This window comes from Protopterus annectens, chromosome 3.part1 (genome assembly GCF_019279795.1).
Source record: "Protopterus annectens isolate FY-2018-M chromosome 3.part1, PAN1.0, whole genome shotgun sequence".
Classification (NCBI taxonomy): domain Eukaryota; kingdom Metazoa; phylum Chordata; order Ceratodontiformes; family Protopteridae; genus Protopterus; species Protopterus annectens.
This window is the reverse complement of record NC_056732.1, coordinates 736,892,289-736,911,486: the sequence shown is the minus strand read 5'-3', so window position 1 is coordinate 736,911,486 and position 19,198 is coordinate 736,892,289. Positions and strand designations below refer to the sequence as shown.

Sequence of the window (19,198 nt, the reverse complement as noted above, 5' to 3'; positions counted from 1 at the left end):
CTGGGTGTGACTAGGATACACAGGATTAGGAATCAGTATATTAGAGGGTCAGCTCAGGTTGGACAGTTTGGAGACAAAGCAAGAGAGGCGAGATTGCATTGGTTTGGACATGTGCTGAGGAGGGATGCTGGGTATATTGGGAAAAGGATGCTAAGGATGGAGCTGCCAGGTAAGAGGAAAAGAGGAAGGCCTAAGATAAGGTTTATGGATGTGGTGAGAGAGGACATGCAGGCAGTTGGTGTGAAAGAGCATGATGCAGAGGACAGGAAGAAATGGAAACAGAAGATCCACTGTGGCGACCCCTAATGGGAACAGCCGAAAGAATAAGATGATGATGATGATGATGATGATGATGATGAATTCTTTATTTTTATGCTTTATTTCTCTCCTTCTATCATCTTGTTTACCAAGGATCTAACCCCAATAATCCAAAAGAAACTGCCAATGCCTTCAACTCTTTTTTCACAGAAACCATTCAAACTCTAGCTAGCCACCTATCACCTGATATATCGAACTTGCCCACATCTTCCCATAATCCACCACCACAATTTCACCCCCAACCAGTATCCACTTCTTACATCTCCTCCCTTCTCCAAAAGTTAAAACCAACCTCCCCATCTGCAGATAAACTCCCAGCAGAATTCTTGCAAAAAGGTGCTAAAGCCCTAGCCTACCCTATTTCCATTCTGATAAACAGATCTATAAAAGAAGGTGAAGTACCATCAATCTGGAAAATCTCACATATCATCCCATTACATAAAGGTGGAATTTCCAATGACTTCTCCAACTATCGTCCCATAGCTTTACTATCCCCTATAGCTAAAATTTTGGAAAAATGCATTCACAAGCAGATACTCAATCACCTTCTTAAAAATAACCTACTTGCCAACTGCCAACATGGCTTTAGACCTTTTCATAGTACTACCACTGCCCTGCTATCATTCACAAACTGTATCAACAACAACCGTAATAACAATAGACTGTCATCCGCAGTTTTCATTGACCTATCCAAAGCTTTTGATATGGTCAACCATCAACTTCTTCTCCACACCCTTAAGTCTCTCTCCTTGGATTCTCTATCTTTAAAATGGTTTACATCTTACCTTGGCAATCGTCAGCAGGCCGTACTCTGGAAAAATGAACTATCCAATCACTGCCCAATCTCCCTCGGCGTTCCACAGGGCTCTATTTTAGGCCCACTTTTATTTTCTATCTTCATAAATGACCTGCAATCTGAAATCCCATACTCCACCTGCATTCAGTACGCAGATGACTCTACATTAATCTGCTCTGCCTCCTCACCAACCGAACTTCAGTCAATTACTCAAAAAGCCTTTAACACTGTTGAACAATGGTTCTCCTACCGTTGCCTTCTTCTAAATCCCAAAAAAACTAAATTGCTACTTTTCACCCCAACCCAAAAGTCTTCCCCTGTACAAATAAATCTTATTTCTAATAATGGTACCCTTATCTCACCTGACCCTACCACTAAATTGCTAGGTATAACAATTGACAACAACCTAAACTTCGAGACACACATAAACAATACAATAAAATTAATTAATAAGAAACTATGATCCCTCTATCGCATCAAAAACTATCTTTCTCCAGCAGCTAGGTCTGCCATAGCTCGAACTCACCTTTTATCCATTCTGCTCTATGCTGCTCCCATATATACTAATATCTCCAAAAACAACCTCAAGAAACTAGCAACTTCCTACAACAATATTGCTAGATTTGCTACAGGCTTCCCTTTCAGAACCCACCACTGCTTAAATCTTAAACACTTAAACTGGCTTGAACTCCCTAACCAGCTTCAATCTTACCAACTTACTTTAGCCCACAAGACCCTGTATCAACCTAGCAACACTCCTATACTCTCTAGCCTTATCACACCATATAACAACCTCAAAAATTTACGTTCTGCAAACAAACTACTGATTAACACTACTAAATCAAACAACTCAGCAGGTGACTCCTTGTTCTCAAACTCTGTAGGAAAATTATGGAATAAACTTCCGACCGAAATCACAGCTCAGACTTCTCTCCTACTTTTTAAAAAACATCTAAAATCACATCTCAATAATCACTGGCTATGCACCTGCACTAACCCTGGCTAATTTCTTCTCCCCCTAACTCATTCCCTCCCTTCCTTCATGTCTTCATATGAAATATTTGCAATCTATCCTACGTACACTAATTATAAGCATTTTATGCATAAATTATCACTGTAACCTATGAACTGGAATACCATTAAAAAAAAAAAAGAAAAGAAAAAGGGGGGGGGATTTTCATTTTGACTGTACTATTTTACATTTCCTAAATATTTTTTCTTAACACTGTATAACTTCTTTTATGTAATTGTACTATTATGTATCTCTATGTGGAGCTTTTCTCCCTGGGCCTCTACTGAAAATGGACATGTATCCAGCTAGACCAGCCCGGTCAACAAATGTAAAATAAAATAAATAAATAAATAAATAAAAATCTTAATATTATCCTTTTCATATCTTCAGTTATTTTTGTCTACATACTGCTATACAAATTTTCATTAACTACTTTCCCATGCTTACATACTAAACGTACCATACCATGTGCTTCTTTCTTTTCCATGACAGCTGCTAGTTATTCCCCTTTTAATAAACTTTCATTTCTTTATGATTTTCCATAATTCTTTCTTTCTGAAATATATCATACTTTCCTAAACTCCTTTACCTTCTTTATTTCTTTCCATTGTCTTCCACTCTTACTCCTGCAATTAATTTACTATTGCCACATTATCTGAAACATTGACTCTCACAATTCATTGCTTGTAATTTCTGCTCTTTAAGAGCACAAAATAATTCATTTCTCTCCTATCACTTGCTTTTCTAGAAGTGTGTGGCCATGTTTTCCTGCTTATAAACCAACTCCTTTACAGATCCCTTCATATTCCTTTATATCAGGTGTGTTTCATTGCCACTGCTGCAGTAGCATATGAGTTGTGTCTTGCCCACAACAAAGCAGACATCCAGCTTCCAAAAGCTCTGGATTCCTCCATCTGATCCACTCTGACTGTTGATTAGCCAAACCTGAAGTGGAAAATTCAGCAGTCAGAGTGGAATATTTTCAGTACTGTCTTGCTGCCTCACGAAGAAGCAGCTAAGTGTCTCTACAAGGAGTTGCTTTTCTTTTGGTCATAGAAAATATCTATTAAAGTTTTTTTTCAGATGAATTTGATTTAAACAGAGACACAGATTCTATCCCCATAAATTCTTTTCACCATGTCTCTAGTCCAGAGAAATTCTAATCCTCACATCCACCTTTAGAGGAGGTATATTTGACTTACATTCTACAATTCCCATGAAACAGATAGGCACAGACCTCTGTTACTTTCCAAGCCTTACCCTTGGTCTTAGAAGGGAAGGTTTATACATAGATTTCTTATGAATAGCTAGTAGCCAGTAGTTTTTGTGCAGTTATGTAGAGGCTGTGTCTAGCTCCCCTACTTCTGTTCTATTTGAATAGGCATTCTTGGGTATGATATCTACTCCCTCACATGCCTAAGAATTCACTATGGATGTTAGCACAGGAACAATCTAAAATTTTCTCTTTAAGAGAAAGTTACAGAAGAATTGTAAACAGATCTGTTAGCCTCCTTTTAAAACAGACAATGCATACCTCTTCATTCCCTTACTAGAGAATTTGCTTTATGCACCCCACCCTTTCCACAGATATCAAGGGCATTATTGATTTTCACGTTGAGTCCCTTTTGGCCCAGGCAATATTGGTTCACCTTTTTATGGAACTGGCCAAGAGAATTATTACAAGTTTTTCACAATCTAAATCTACTCACACACAAGACACACAAGTTTCTTTTCACCCCAGTCTATTACATCTTACATATTCTGCCTGGATTCTGCTACCTTTTAGTCACCTCTTGTTTGAGGACATGCAGCAGGTACTAAAGGAGGTAATAAGTACCACTACTAGAAAATCTTATTTGGTCATTTGGAAGACTTTCACAGTCGGTACCCAACTAATTACCAGGGCCCTATATGGGATCATACCACTGGTGCTCATATATTGATGTGAGTTACTAGCCTCTGGCCTTAGTACTACTTTGCTAAGGTATATCATGTGATCATCTCAGTCTGTCTGCCCAGAGATCCATATCTTTATTAAGTGGTTTCTTAGTAAATGAGTTTCTGGTCAAAGTATTTCACTTGAGATCATTTTGCTAGCAGGTTGCTCCTTCCTGGGATCTTAACTTTCTGCTGGAAAAGTTTATCTCATTTTCATCTGAACCTGCTCTTTGGGCACATTTGAGGTTCATTGCATAGAATGGTGTTCTTTTATTTTCTCTGACATCTGCAAGATCAGTATCTGAGTTGCAAGTTTTCTTGTTGGGTAAGCCCTGTTTGGTCTATGTTTAGAATAGGGTGTGTATAAGAAAAAAATCCCTCGCTCATGCCCAAGGTGGTTTTGGAGTTTTCTTTTAATTATGCAGTTATTCACCCAGTGTTCTATTCTAACTCTAAGAACCATGGAGAAAAGATTCCTCATACTCCGAATATGCATAGGCAACTACTGTATTATCTTGACAGAACCAAGTCCTTACAAAAGTCTATCAACAATTTATTTCTTAGGATGTGTATTAGAAGGACAACCCATGATTTCTATTTGGCATTATTGACAGGGTGCAGAAGGATCCATCCTGTGGGAATTGGGAGACTTTGTTGGCCATGAGAGAATTTTATTGGCAACTCAGATTAAATGCCACTGTTTCCCCTGGTCTTAACGATAGTGTTAATATAATTCCCTTTCTTAAACATAGAGCTATTTATATGTATTAGGTCCATAGTAGTGGGGGAATTATAGGGTTATACTGAGGGAGAATTATGGTTAAAGTGTAGGTTTATTTTTGGCCATGTGTACCTGTTTCATTAGGGTTCTAATAATTTTTATGTGGTTCTATTAGGTATTTTTTAATTCCAGGGAGGAAATTTATTTTATCTGTTATATTTATGCTTAGTGTTTAGTATTTCACTGTTATCACTTTATTTCTTGTCATTCAGTAATAATGTTTTATGTCAATTGTTTGATTGGGTTTCATTGGTGGATCATGTGACTTTGTTAATGGTTTTTAAGAGGTGTAATGAGTGTACAATTTTATTCTGAAGAAGTCCTTATTGACACAGGATGAAAGCACTAAATACAATTTTTAGGGTTTTATTTGGAGTATTGGGAGGTCTTTTGGCAGCTTGTCCACCTCTGGTTATTTTTTATAAGTGTTCTGGTTTGGCCATAGGTACGCTGTTTGTTTTTACTCGACTTTTACCTTTTATTATACCTGCCATGCAAGGGAGCCCGCAGGATTTTTTGCAGGGGGGTGCAAACCCAAGCCCCGCCCATTCAGCCCCACCCCCTCTGTTGCCCCACCCACTCAGCCCCACCCCCGCCCACGCAGCTATTCCAGTGTCCCATTACTTGGCTATTTCTCCCCATTTGTCAGTCACTGTTCAAATCTCTCAGTGTGCATACTGTTTTATGCTTTACTTCTACAATTATTACAGATATCTGGATTTAATTTACAGCTTTTATTTCAAATTTTATAGCACAGACACTGATAGACATTGACTAAACCTAAACAAAGCAATAGTCTTACAATGAAAACAGACTTAGCATTAAAACTTCTCTACCTTTGATAGGCTCCTTGCACACATTTTTAGAGCCATGCAAAAGTTCTTTGATTCACCTTCCTGACTGTTAAATTATACTACATAATAATTGAATTATATCCCTTGTATAATACAGCACCACTTGTTAGATAGTGTGTTTTAAATTTATAGTTCTGAGCATTTTTCCTTTAAGCAATGAAACAAAATGAACCAATAATGACAACCTTCCCAATTCAGAACATTTCAACCATAAAGGGCCACTCAAACTTCTGTCATACAATCCACCAATATCAATCAATATGCAGAATCTCTGCAGAAGTATAAATCATCTGAATAATTCCACATTAAAGAAATCTGAAACCAATGAAGAGGTCGTTGCTAGAAAAAACTTTATTTCAGTGTTTCATTTACAAATTCAGTGTCTGTTGCCCTTGAAGAATAAATAGCCTGTGCTACATTAAAATAAATGGTAAGTTGGTATATTGCAATAGGGAATGAGTGGCAGGCTGAAAAACAGGTTCATAGTTATTAGGTGTCATCCAAAGGAGGACATACTAAAAACTGCAGTACCATACCCCCTTAAAATACAAATGTACATGCTGTATGAATAGAACCTACAGCTCTTTGCATCAAGATGCAAGTATGCTACCTGCTGTGCTAACACTGCTTTAAAATTCTATTCCACAATAATGATACCATTTGCCAAACAAAACAGTTGCACATTTTAAGCAGACTTAGCATGAGCAGCAGTAACCTTTGCTTCTCTAAAATGCACTTGACAATACATTGCACGGGCATTTCTCTCTCTCTGAAACACACACACACACACACACACACACACACACACACACACACACACACACACACACACACACACACACACACACACACACACACACACACACACACACACACACACACACACACACACACACACACACACCTCAACTTCTTAGTGCAAGAAATACATAAATAGATTTTTTCAAAGTTACAACAACTGTAAACTCTGTGACCATGATGTGTGTGTGTTTTTGGCAGAAAGGTATAAAGGAACTCATGGTTATGTATATAGTTGAATATCTCTGTACTGCAGTACTCCCTACCATGATGCTGCTTTAATAGTGTGTTTGCATTCAGAAACTTGAATTTTATAGCTACATTAATTAGAAAATAACCAATTTCCTTTTCAGAGCCTAACTAAACAGTCCACTCCTTACAAGCACTGCTTCCCTGGAAAACATCTATATATGCATCAGAGAGACCTAGTTCAAGACCGATGACAGCACTCCTTTAATGCAGGATTTCAATACCTGCCACAAGTTCAGGCCTATCACCTGAGATGAAAGGGTGAGGGTGTCTACATATTCTTAAAGAACATTTCATCATCTCCAGACTTGCTAGGTGAGATAATGACGTGGAATTCCTCTGCATCCAACTTAGCATTAACAAGACTCCTTACTGTGTCATACCTAACTATAGATCCCCTATGTACCCCATCAGTCCATATCTCCTACCTAACTAATATGGTGTCCCTATGCATTAAGCCAACACCATTATTCTAGGAGACGTCAATCACATTTTCTTCCAAAATTGCCATTTTGAAGAATGATTATTAGGGGTGAGCAACATTGAGCTAAAATTGGGGACAATGGAGAGGTTTGGATATTCCTAATTCTACAAAGCGATTTGCACATACCTCTCAACCTCTTAATGCAGGAAATCACAAGGCCAAATATATTGGGGGAAACATACAAACGCTAGTAAAATTCCTCTTGTATAAACGTAAGACAGTTGATAGAACGGGTCTTGCATTAGCATGCATTCTTCTGAAGGCTATGACATCTGAAACTCAATGTCTGTCATTTAGTGACTTCATTGTATGAGGAACAAACCAAAAATAAGAAGTAAATATCTAATCATTCTGCAAAATATGGACAACTGAGAAGTATAGTTCAACCAGGGCTGAGTTTGCTACCCCCCCCCCCCACAAAATCATGGTCGAATGGAGCCTCCCCCCTGCAGCCATTCCAATGTCCCATTCCTTCGTTATTTTGCCCCATTTACCATAAACACTGTAATGTGCATACTGCTTTATTTCTGCGATGATTTAGATTTCATTTGAAAGTTTTATTTTGCATTTTACAGCACAAACACTAATAGATATCTGTTAAACAAAGCAATGCAGTCTCACAATGAAAATAGACTTAACATTAAAACGTCTCTGCCCTTGAAACTCACATGCATTAAAACAGCATTGAAACCCACATTCAAAGAAAATACATTTTGCCAGTGGCAGATAAATATTAACTCTGGGCTGTCTTCAAAATTGTAGGCCCCTTGAACATGAAACATACACATGCTCTTTGATACACCTTCCTGACTGTATTACATTATATTCCTTGTACAGTATAGTATAGTAGTTAGATGGCATTTTAAGTGCATTGTTTTGAACATTTTTCCAGTAAACAATGAAACAAAATGCATACACCAATGACAAAACTGCCCAATTCAGAACATTTCCATCATAAAAAAGTCTACTCAACCTTCTATAGTCCACCAGTATCAGTAAATATGCACAATCTCTGAACACCTGAACAAAACCAATAATGGGTGAATACAGCCCCCAAACATTCAGTGAATTCAGTTCTCACCACAGCTCTCAATCTCTTAGCAAAAAACACTCGGACAAAGCCAGTAATGGGGGAATATAGACCCCATCCTTATTCAGTGAATTCAGTTCTTACCATAGCTCTCAACCTTAGCACAAAACCTGGATGAAGCCAATAACGGGGGGAATACAGTCCCAAAGATAGGGATAAATTTCAAATATCCATCTTATACACTTAGAAAATTGCTAGAATAAAAGCTTGTGTTACCATGCACTTTCTGAAGAATATGAAGTCTGATATTCAAATGAGTGACATTTTTTTAACATTTGTTAACCAGAAAAGTCTGACTTGGAACAAAAGCTAATATTTAGCAGAGGCCCAGGAGAAACTCCAAACAGACATGTTTTTGTAAGATGGGAGGAAACAAAAACAGGGAGGGCATACAGATTCCACACAGAAGGTAAGGCACCCCAGCAAAGAATCAAACCAGAGAACATGTAGCTGTCAGGCAACAATGCTACCACTGGCTTTGCAAGTACACAAATACAGAAACCACAGATTTTATGAGGAACAGAACAAGTATGAGGGAAAAACCTGCAACATTACGCACGCACACCTCTCACTCTGAAATCACACACACACACACACACACACACACACACACACACACACACACACACACACACACACACACACACACACACACACACACACACACACAGGTTCATAGGTTTATACTAGGCTATCTGCCCTAAGGCATTTATAAGCCTAGCCCAAAGTTATGTGGCTTACACCACCCCTTATGTTAGAAATAATGTGCCCATTAGTTTGTTGTGCCTCTGTCTAGCAGTGACACAGAGATGATTCCCGGGGTAAACCTACGATCTCCCATCCACCGGTCAAGATTTCTGTTGAACAGAGCCAGCTAGGTGCTCTGCCTCACATGGACCGGGATTTTATTCCACAGCATGGGGAGTCTCTGGGTGATAAATCTATCCCTCCAGCACGTCCTATTTATATCCATGCTAAGGTTTAAGTCACTTGCTCTAGTGGTTCTGGTGGATTTGGATTTTTTGAGGTGGAGCATGTCCATTAATTCCGGGTTGGTCATGGCCTTGTATGTCAGGCACAGGTCACCTCTGAGCAGACGGTATGCAACTGAATAGAGTTGGAGTTTCTTCAGTCTGGCAGTATATGACAGGTTTTGGAGTCCCTTTATCCTTTTGGTGAGGAACTTTTGGGATCTCTCCAATTGCTGCAGGTGTCGGGTGAGATACATCCCGAATGGGGCATTGTACTCGATCGCTGGTCTGATAAGTGAAGAGTACAGGGGAACAATGACCTCACTTGATCGGGATGTGAATCCCTTCATGATCAGATGGGCAATGTAGAAGGTCTTTTGAACCACTTTAGCAACGTGAGTGTCAAACGAGAGGCCACTGTCAACCTGGGTACCCAGGTCCCTGATAACCTCTTCTGCGCTTAGTGGGTTGCCACCTATATGGTAGCTTGGGGTTACCTTGTTTTTCCTGAAGGGTATGACTATTCTCATCTCCATTTGAACCTATGTGACATTTTCAAAACTTTTTGTTTCAATGAAAATACTAAAAGAAAACCTACACAAATCTTAAAAATCCTCATCCCCTTTCAATTTAGAAGAAACATTCAAAACTACTTATAGTTTCAAAAAAAAAATTAAGTTAACCCTTCAAATAAAAAGTTACTTCAAAAATGACAGCTACATCAACAGACATTAATCTAACATTAAAGTTACCCATGCTAAAGTGCATGTTACAACCTAGGTTCCCACTTGCACGAATTGTTATGTGTTCTTTTCATCTCTATTCCCCTTCCAGATGTTAAAAAAAAACAAAAAAAAACAAACAAAAAAAAAAAAAAACCAGCTTGCATGCTCTCAGTAAACCATTAATGTTTAGCTCTTAAACTACACTTGCTACCTATCATTAGGTGATGAATCATTATATTAAATACATTACAATACTAAGGCTGCAGGACAGGCAACTACTTGTATAACTTAAGCACTTCTGATTTCAGACTTCACTTAGTGCTTGCCGTTTATCTTTAAATGTTGTTAATTACACTGCATCTTATAATTCAAATCAGCAGACAGCGATCAAATCTCTCATGGCTATTCACTTAAATCTGCAGACTTCTTGTCTCCAAGTTATTAATAAAAAATAAAACAGCTACCGAGTTTGCAGATGTATGAAAAACCTATTTGGAAATTTCATTAAGAACTTTTGCTCCCTGCAAAGCTATGCTCACAGAAGTGCAAACCTTAACTTCACATTATAACAGGAATTTGCAGGTTCTTACATACATCATACCAGTTTGCAACCAACGGTGGTTAGTCCCACATAAACAGTGTTAAATGGAATGAATAACAAAGCATACTTTCCAACAAAAGGGTATAAATATGTAATGAAAAACTGAGCAAAAGAGCATGTAAAAACCTTACAAAACATTAACGTTAATCAATTGCAATGTTACTGTTTAAGCCCACACTAGAGGACCATTAACCTCTGGGACAACAAGCCATTGCTTCAACAAAAAGTTTCTATACTATAATCACCATTTGCACTAAAATCTAACTACTTCGACAAACAAAAAGTATATAAAACATTAACATTACAACAAAACAGAAATCAAATACACAAAACGTAAACAAGCGGCTCTATCAAGATAGTGACATACAGCTTACCAGTTTAAGAAGATAGCGACATACACTCTACTGATTTTTACTCCCCAAATTATTCCGTTCTTCGATCTTAATGAATGCAATTGACAATTTGGCCGTACTTGATACAGTACACAAACACAATATAGGAAATCCAAACTCTCTAGAAGGCCAAAGATAAAAAAACATACACACAACTCCCAAAGAAGTATTTCTAATACTACCTAACACAAATATTACCTAAACTAACTCACACACCTACCTTTCACTTCTACAGTCATCTGCATGAACGTCCTCTCTTGAATTAAAATTTCCAGTAGGCGCGAAAGAAAAGGACATAAACCATCAGCCGTGCACAGACACAGATGACGAAAACAGGTCGCAAACACCTGTTGCGTCTGTGCGACTGGACAGGATGCAAAGGGCGTTCTTAAAGAGGAACGCCCTTTAAAAAAAAAAACTTTTTTTATTTAAATTAATTTCCCGGCCAGCCGGTTCCAGGGGGGTGCAAGTGCACCCCCTTGCACCTGCCTGCGGGCGCCCTTGCTGCCATGTTGAATCATTTCCAGTCAGTAATAAGGCTCACTTTCCATTGGTCTTGAATTATTCAATGGCATATTGGAAAAGGGTAGACTCTAGAAGGTTTCTCGAAACATTTGTATAGTCCTCTGTATATACCTCTGTAAGAAATTTCATGTCAGATTCTTTATTTATATCCAGGAATGCTGTTGCAAAGACCATTCTCCAGGAATTCCCAGATCCATATTCTTTCTCCTCCTAAGTTGAATAAGTTTTGGTACTCTACCCATAGGCTACTGCAAGGAATGATAAACATAGTACAGTTGTTAAACATCCATAACACACAACAGTAGATGATCGAATTCTTCACTGCTGCAGTAGTTACACACAACCACCACCCCATTAGTGGTGTACTGTTCTTTTTTTTTTTGGTTGTTCAGGCTGAGTTCTGGTAGTTGCTATAGACATTAAGGTTGTGAGGTGAGATCCCTGTGGTACAGGGTTTGATTCCTTCAGCACTTGTTCGCCTACTGTGTGATATTGAGCAAGTCACTTAACCAAAGTGTTGCTTCAAGGCTGTCCCTGAAAAGGGATGGTGTGTCCAGTGGGCCTCCCTGGTTAACAAATAGGACTATTATTAGTATGCTACTTCTTTTTAATATGCAAGAAAGTCTGAATATATTCCACTCTGGCTACTGATTTTCCCTCTTCAGGGCTGGCCAATCAGCAGTCAGAGTTGATCAGAAAGAAGAATCCAGAGCTTTGGAAGCTGGCTGGTTGCTGTGTCTTGGAGAAGTTACAACCCATAGGCTACTGCAGCAGTGAGGCATCCTAGCATCTACTGTTATGGATAACTGGAACTTATACAACTGTAGTTTTCTACATTGCATGTACTTTTTCTTAAATTCACCTTAAAATTCTCCAGCCATATAATACAAATATTCACCATCAAGATAGGCATAAAGGAATAAAACCTTGATTACAGCCGAGTCAGTCTGAGTTCAACAAGTGGTTTCACTGATTGATGGTGCAGGCAGGGAGGGTGTGGTGTTCCCATCCTGGTGGGGAGTGCCAGTGGTTTCCACCTGATTCTCAATGCTGCTCTGATGACAGGGCCTTGGCTGTAGAGTGAAAGCCAATCATGATACATGGTGCCATGCCAGAAAGATGTGGGTGTGGCCATCCAAAGTGGGACAGGGCCTTGGCTGGAGAGTGAAAGCCTATCATGAAACACAGTGCCATGCCAGAATGATGTGGGTGTGGCCATCCAAAGTGGGACAGGGCCTTGGCTGGAGAGTGAAAACCTATCATGAAACACAATGCCATGCTAGAAAGATGTGGGTGCGGCCACCCAAAGTGGGTTTGGTAGCACCTGTCAGCACATGCGTGAGAGCTAGTATGTGCAGCTCAGAGGGCATAAGCCACAGATTTCAATGCCTCTGATCAGACCACCTAAATAAAAGAGGTGGTGGAGTAGCACTAATTTACTCTAACCTTTTATCTATTACTCCCTTCCCTAATCCTATCTCATCCTTTAACAACGCTGAACTAGTGATTGGCATGATAAAATTAAATAACTAAAAAAGTATCTGTATCATCTCCCTTTATATTCCCCAAATGACTCTGAATTCCTTCCCCCGGATTTCAATGCCTCTGATCAGACCGCCTAAATAAAAGAGGTGGTGGAGTAGCACTAATTTACTCTAACCTTTTATCTATTACTCCCTTCCCTAATCCTATCCCATCCTTTAACAACGCTGAACTAGTGATTGGCATGCTAAAATTAAATAACCAAAAAAGTATCTGTATCATCTCCCTTTATATTCCCCCTGGCAATAACACCAACACCTTAGAAGACATCCTCTCCTGGACATGCACTAATATAAAACAAGAAACTTACATAATGGGAGACGTGAATATAGACTGGCAAAAAATCATAGACCCCAATCCCATCATATCTATTAATCTCTTCAACATTACTCAAGTTATTCATACCATCACCAGGCCCAACAAGACCAACCACCTAGGCTCTATCCTAGACTGGATACTAGTCTCCCACCCAAATATAAAACCACTTTATCTGGTGTGACTCCCGATCCATTAGGAAACCACCTCCCTGCTTTCGCCCACAGAGCCACTTCCTCTTCCCCATACTCCCACCACTTCCTACAAACCCTTAACCTAACTAACTTTAACCCCTCTACCTTCTGTGACTCCCTAAAGCTCATAAACTGGAACCCACTAAAAACATTACCTCTAGATGAAGCCATACACTTCTTTAACTCTACATTCCTTTCTATCCCAAACTCCCTAGCTCCAACTTGAACCAAAAGAGTTAAAGCAAAAACAGCCCCTTGGCTTACAAAAGCCACCAAGAAAACTATGAAAGAAAGAGACAAATCTTGGAAAAGCTATCACCAGCATAAACAACCTGAGCTGTTACTAAAATACAAACAGTTGTGAAACCTAGCCAAAAAACAAGCCATTAAAGACAAAAAAATCCTATTACAACCACCTCCAAATTAATCTTACAAAAAACCCCAAACAATTCTGGAACTCCATAAACTCCCTCCTCAAGCCTGGTACTACAAATAACCCTTGTCCTGACACTAGCAAATCTGACCAAGAAATCGTCAAACTATTTAATACATTCTTCACCTCTTCCATTGCTGAACTGACCAAAACCTTCCCCAATAACCTCCCCGTACCCACCTCATCCCCAACTTCCTCCCCACCTCCTCCCACCCCCCCTATTTTCAAACTTAAACCTGTATCCACCAACCTCATAAAAAAACTTTTCTATAAACTCAAACCTTGCACTAATGCTCCTGACAACATTCCCTCCTCCTTCCTAAAAATCGCCTCTGACAGTATTGTGCTCCCTATCAGCATCCTTATCAATAGGTCACTACTCGAGTCATATGTACCAAAACTATGGCGTTCCGCTTATATTCTCCCACTCCACAAGGGTGGCAAAAACTGCAACTTCTCTAACTTCTGCCCCATAGCTATCCTCTCTCCTATCTCCAAAGTTCTCGAAAAATGCATTCACATACAGCTCATGCCATTCATAACCGAACATCAACTACTCTCTCCAACCCAACACGGCTTCCGCCCTGGACACAATACCAACACAGCCCTTCTGTCCTTTTTACACTCTATCAACTCAGCTCGGGACTCCGGCAACTTAGTTTCATCTATTTTATTAGATTTATCTAAAGCTTTCGACACAATCTCCCACACTCATCTTCTACACCATCTACCCAACCTTCATATCTGCCCAAATACTCTTTCCTGGTTCTCTAGCTATCTTTCTGACAGGTCCCAAGCAGTGAAATGGGGACAATCCACTTCCACCTTCCTTCCAACAGCCACAGGAGTTCCCCAAGGTTCCATTCTTGGCCCTCTTCTATTCAACATCTTCATTAATGATTTCCACAAAGCCATTCCAAACACCAAAATTGTCCAATACGCAGACAACTCTACTCTGATCTGCTATGCTTCCAACCAATATGAACTCAAATTACTAACTCAATCTGCCTTTTCAACCACTGAAAAATGGATGCTCCAAAACCACCTCTCACTCAACGCTAACAAAACCAAAATCCTCCTATTCACTCCCTCCAAAGCAAGTCCCATTGATAAAAACTCATTTGAAATTACCAGCCTCAACAAATCTATCATTGATATTGTTCCCTCTGCCAAACTTTTAGGGGTCACCATTGATGAACACCTAAAATTCAACACCCATATCCTACAAAACATTAAAAAAACCCACATAAAACTCAGCCTACTCTACAGAAATAATCACTTCCTCTCTCCCTCCACTAGATTGACCCTGGCCACTACATATCTTCTCCCATCCCTTCTATATGGCGCTCCATTACTTACTAATCTAGCTTCCACTCTTACCTCCAAACTAGAAGTATGCTACAACAAAATCTCCAGATTTGCCACAAAATCAAAGGCCTCCTCTCACCACTGTTCCTCACTACTAATTCTAAACTGGCTTGAACTCCCAAATCAACTAAACTTCCTCCAAATTGTCACAGCCCATAAATTAATATTTCAACCCACCAGCTGCCCCTCTTTATCCAATATCCTCCTAAATTATAGCCCCCAAGGCCTCTTAGATCCACTCATCAAAACCTTATTACTATCCACAAACCTAAACATCCTGCTGGTCAACTTTTACTCTCCCATACCTTAGCTAAAAAATGGAACTCCCTGCCCTCCACTTTGAGAGCTTGTGACAACCTAAACACTTTCAAAAGACTGCTCCACTCCTACCTATTTCATCACAGGCATTGTAACTGCACTCCTCTCTCCTCACCTCCCACCCTCCCCTCTTCCTTCTCTCCTGGCTGACCTTCCTCCCTCCTAATCACCCCTCACTTATACCCAGCCTAGAAACTACAACTAATCTCCCCCCTACCTCTCACCCTTAGCAACTACCCTTCCATCAAATTAAAAAAAAAAAAAAAAAAAAAAAAGTGTACAACTACATATTTGAATGTAACTTATACTGACTCTTTTTCTATTGCTATTTTTCAACTTGTTTATGTGAAGGTGCAGTATGATACTTCTACGTGTCTATCTTGTTATGTAAGTTGTGATACAGAACTTCACTGCTTAATCAAAATGAACATTATAATACTTTATGTAACTTGCTATGTGGAGCTTTTCTCCCCGGGCCTCCACTGAAAACGGGCTCTCGAGCCCAGTGGACCTCCCCGGTCACCAAACTGGAATAAATAATAAATAATAAATAAATAAAGGGTTCACATGACCACCACAGGCAGGGTTAGGACATAAAATGAAAGAAGTTCTCATTGTTGAGATTCCAGTGAAATCAAAAAACACCCTTATGGCTGTCCAGATTATGTCTCTCCCTTCAGCAGTATATTGTCTGATTAAGGGAACGTTTGATTCAAAGTCTGCATGCGGGTAAAACTGATACAAAAAAAGAAAGGTTGAATTTAACTGTTTGACAGACTTAAAGTGTGTGTGTATCTATCTATCTATCTATATAGATATATATAGGGCAAACTCTCCAGCCAGCTACCTCTCACACTTGATGTCCCTCATGGCTCCATACTAGGTCCACTACTCTTCTCTATTTTTATCAACAACCTTCACACTGATATCCCTAAAGCTACCTGTATTCAATATGCAGATGATTCCACTCTGATCTGCTCAGCCACCTCCCCATCCGAACTGGAAATCCTAACCCAAAATACATTTAACACTATTGAGAACTGGCTCACCACCCAACACCTACTGCTGAACACAAAAAGCTGGCAGATGGAAGCTGAAACCAAGATGAACTCAGTGAGAGTCAGTAAATAGCGTAACCAACAGTTTAATACACGCTTTCGTAAAAACTTCATCAGAATACAAAAAAAGGAACCAGAATTCAGTGCATTTAAATACTCACATGATTGAAAACCAATTACTCAATTAAAATCAATTGACAAAGTAATTAAAAAGATACATTCTGTTTTTAACTAAAAAACCAAAAGGAATTAATTTCCTTATTCACTTGTAATTTCCTATGCTTTAAAAAACATTTAATATTGATGTAATCATTAAGACCAGGGAACTTATCCGAGTTAAGTTTTATCTGCCACACAGTTTCACGCTGTTCTAAGAAATTCTTATGGTCTCCTGCCCTGAGATCAGTATGTGCAACTTCCAAAACTGAAAATAAAAATTTTTTGTATCCATTACAAGTTTTTGTGTGTTTGTACAAAGCGTTACTATCATCACAAGTCTTGATACTATAAATGTGCTCTCTAATTCTGACATTTAAACTCCGAGTGGTCATACCTATGTAAAATGCAGAACAGCCAGAACATTGACCAATGTAAACCACCCCCTTAGTTTTACAGTCGACATAACATGGTACTTTAAATGTCCTATAAAAATTGTCTATCTTAATGTAAGGTCCCTCAGAAATAAATCGGCACATATTACAGCTGTGGCAAGCATGCATGCCAATTCTATTGGTGTTGATGGTGGGTGGCACTGAAATAGTATTTTCCAAAATTCCCTTTAAATTATATTTGTTCCTAAAAACAAATTTAGGGCCACCCCCCAGTGTCCGTCTGATGTCCTCGTTGCCATTAATGATTTTCCAATTATCGATAACAATCTGCCTGATCAAGGATCCATCAGAACTGGTATCAAAGGAACACAAGCTGTCAACATTGTAACCGTTCTCTTGATTGTGCTGCTGATGACCAATATTAAACGAATTTGGAAAATCTATTATAGATCTAAACATGCTGTCGCGTTTGCTAAGAATCTCTTCACTAACCAGAGTTAACCCCTGTACGTCATACCCTCTATGTGTGAATAAAAACAAAACTTTATGAAATTCTTCTATCAAATCACCCCTTTTGGATGTCATCCTACTCACTCGTATAAACTGCCCTCGGGGGATATTCCTGATGGTATGTTTAGGGTGGTTACTGGAATGATGCAAATACCCATTAGTAAAGGTCTCTTTGCGGTAAACCTTGCTGTGAATACGTTGTTCATCTGCATCCCAATATAAACATACATCCAAAAAATTCACCATAGTACCAAAATTTCCCAAGGTGAATTTAACATAGCTGGAAATAGAATTCATTACATGGAAAAACTCATTAACTACAATAGAATTGCCTTCAATAATAAAAAATAAATCATCAATGTAACGACAAAAAAACTGGATGTTGAATTGACTTTTCAAAATGGGTAATGCTTCACACTCCCAAAGGGCCATGACTGTGTTGGCAAAAGCGGGAGCTGCCGGAGATCCCATCGCCACCCCCTTCTTTTGCCTATAGTAGCTGTTACCAAAAAGAAAAATGTTGTTCTCTAAAACTAATTCTAAAAACAATCTGATGGTTGAAATGGCCCCAGCAGTGAACCTACCACCTGTTCTAGCTAAATATTCACAAACTGCATCAGTCCCTTCCAGATGGGGAATACAAGTGTATAAAGAAATGACATCAACTGTGAAAATCACATGCTTAGAAGGATCAAAAATGTGCTCCTGTAAAAAGGCACCAATTTTACTCAAAAAGTGCCAAGAATCTTTCACATAAGATGGTTCATTCAAAAGAATGGGACCTAAAATTAAATCAATCGCTAAGGAAATACCTTCAGTGATAGAATGTGGGCATGAAACTATCGGCCTTAAGGGGGGATTGTTTACATTTTTGTGGGTTTTTGGAATTCCAAAAATCACCCCAATGCGTGGCTCTGTTACTACGCAAAAATCATACACCTCACTTGTAATGTCCCCTGACATAAACAGACTATATAACTCAGAGTGTATCAAACGCACTCTACGTTTATAATCAAAAAGAGTAATACTTTCATATTCGTCTGAATTATTAATGATTTCTAACATTTTTGTCTGATAAATGTTCTAGTCCATAATCACAATGTTGCTACCTTTGTCACTTTTCATGAATCTGAAGCGATGACATAAAGACTTCAGATTCATGAGGGCAACCCTTTCAACCGTGGATAAATTATCTACAACATACCTCTTTGCACTCAAAGCTTTGTTAACATCAGCAATGCATTGTTCCTCAAATACTTTAATAGTATTGTGCAAACGTGGAGTGAAAGTAGAAGGTTTCACCAAAGACTTTTGAGGTTGTCCCTTGTTGGCCATAAAGTGCAAAGTATATTTTACATTCAATTTTCTACAAAAC

General features: G+C 39.0%; 1 long non-coding RNA gene across 1 annotated transcript in view; it reads right to left on the bottom strand.

The window, feature by feature from the left end:
• The window catches only part of LOC122798283, a 293,492-nt gene extending 282,181 nt beyond the window's left edge, over positions 1 to 11,311 (bottom strand). The window contains exon 1 of the long non-coding RNA XR_006364238.1: positions 11,230 to 11,311. This is a non-coding gene — a long non-coding RNA (uncharacterized LOC122798283). The remainder of the gene's footprint in view (positions 1 to 11,229) is intronic.
• Between the last annotated feature and the right edge of the window lie 7,887 nt (positions 11,312 to 19,198).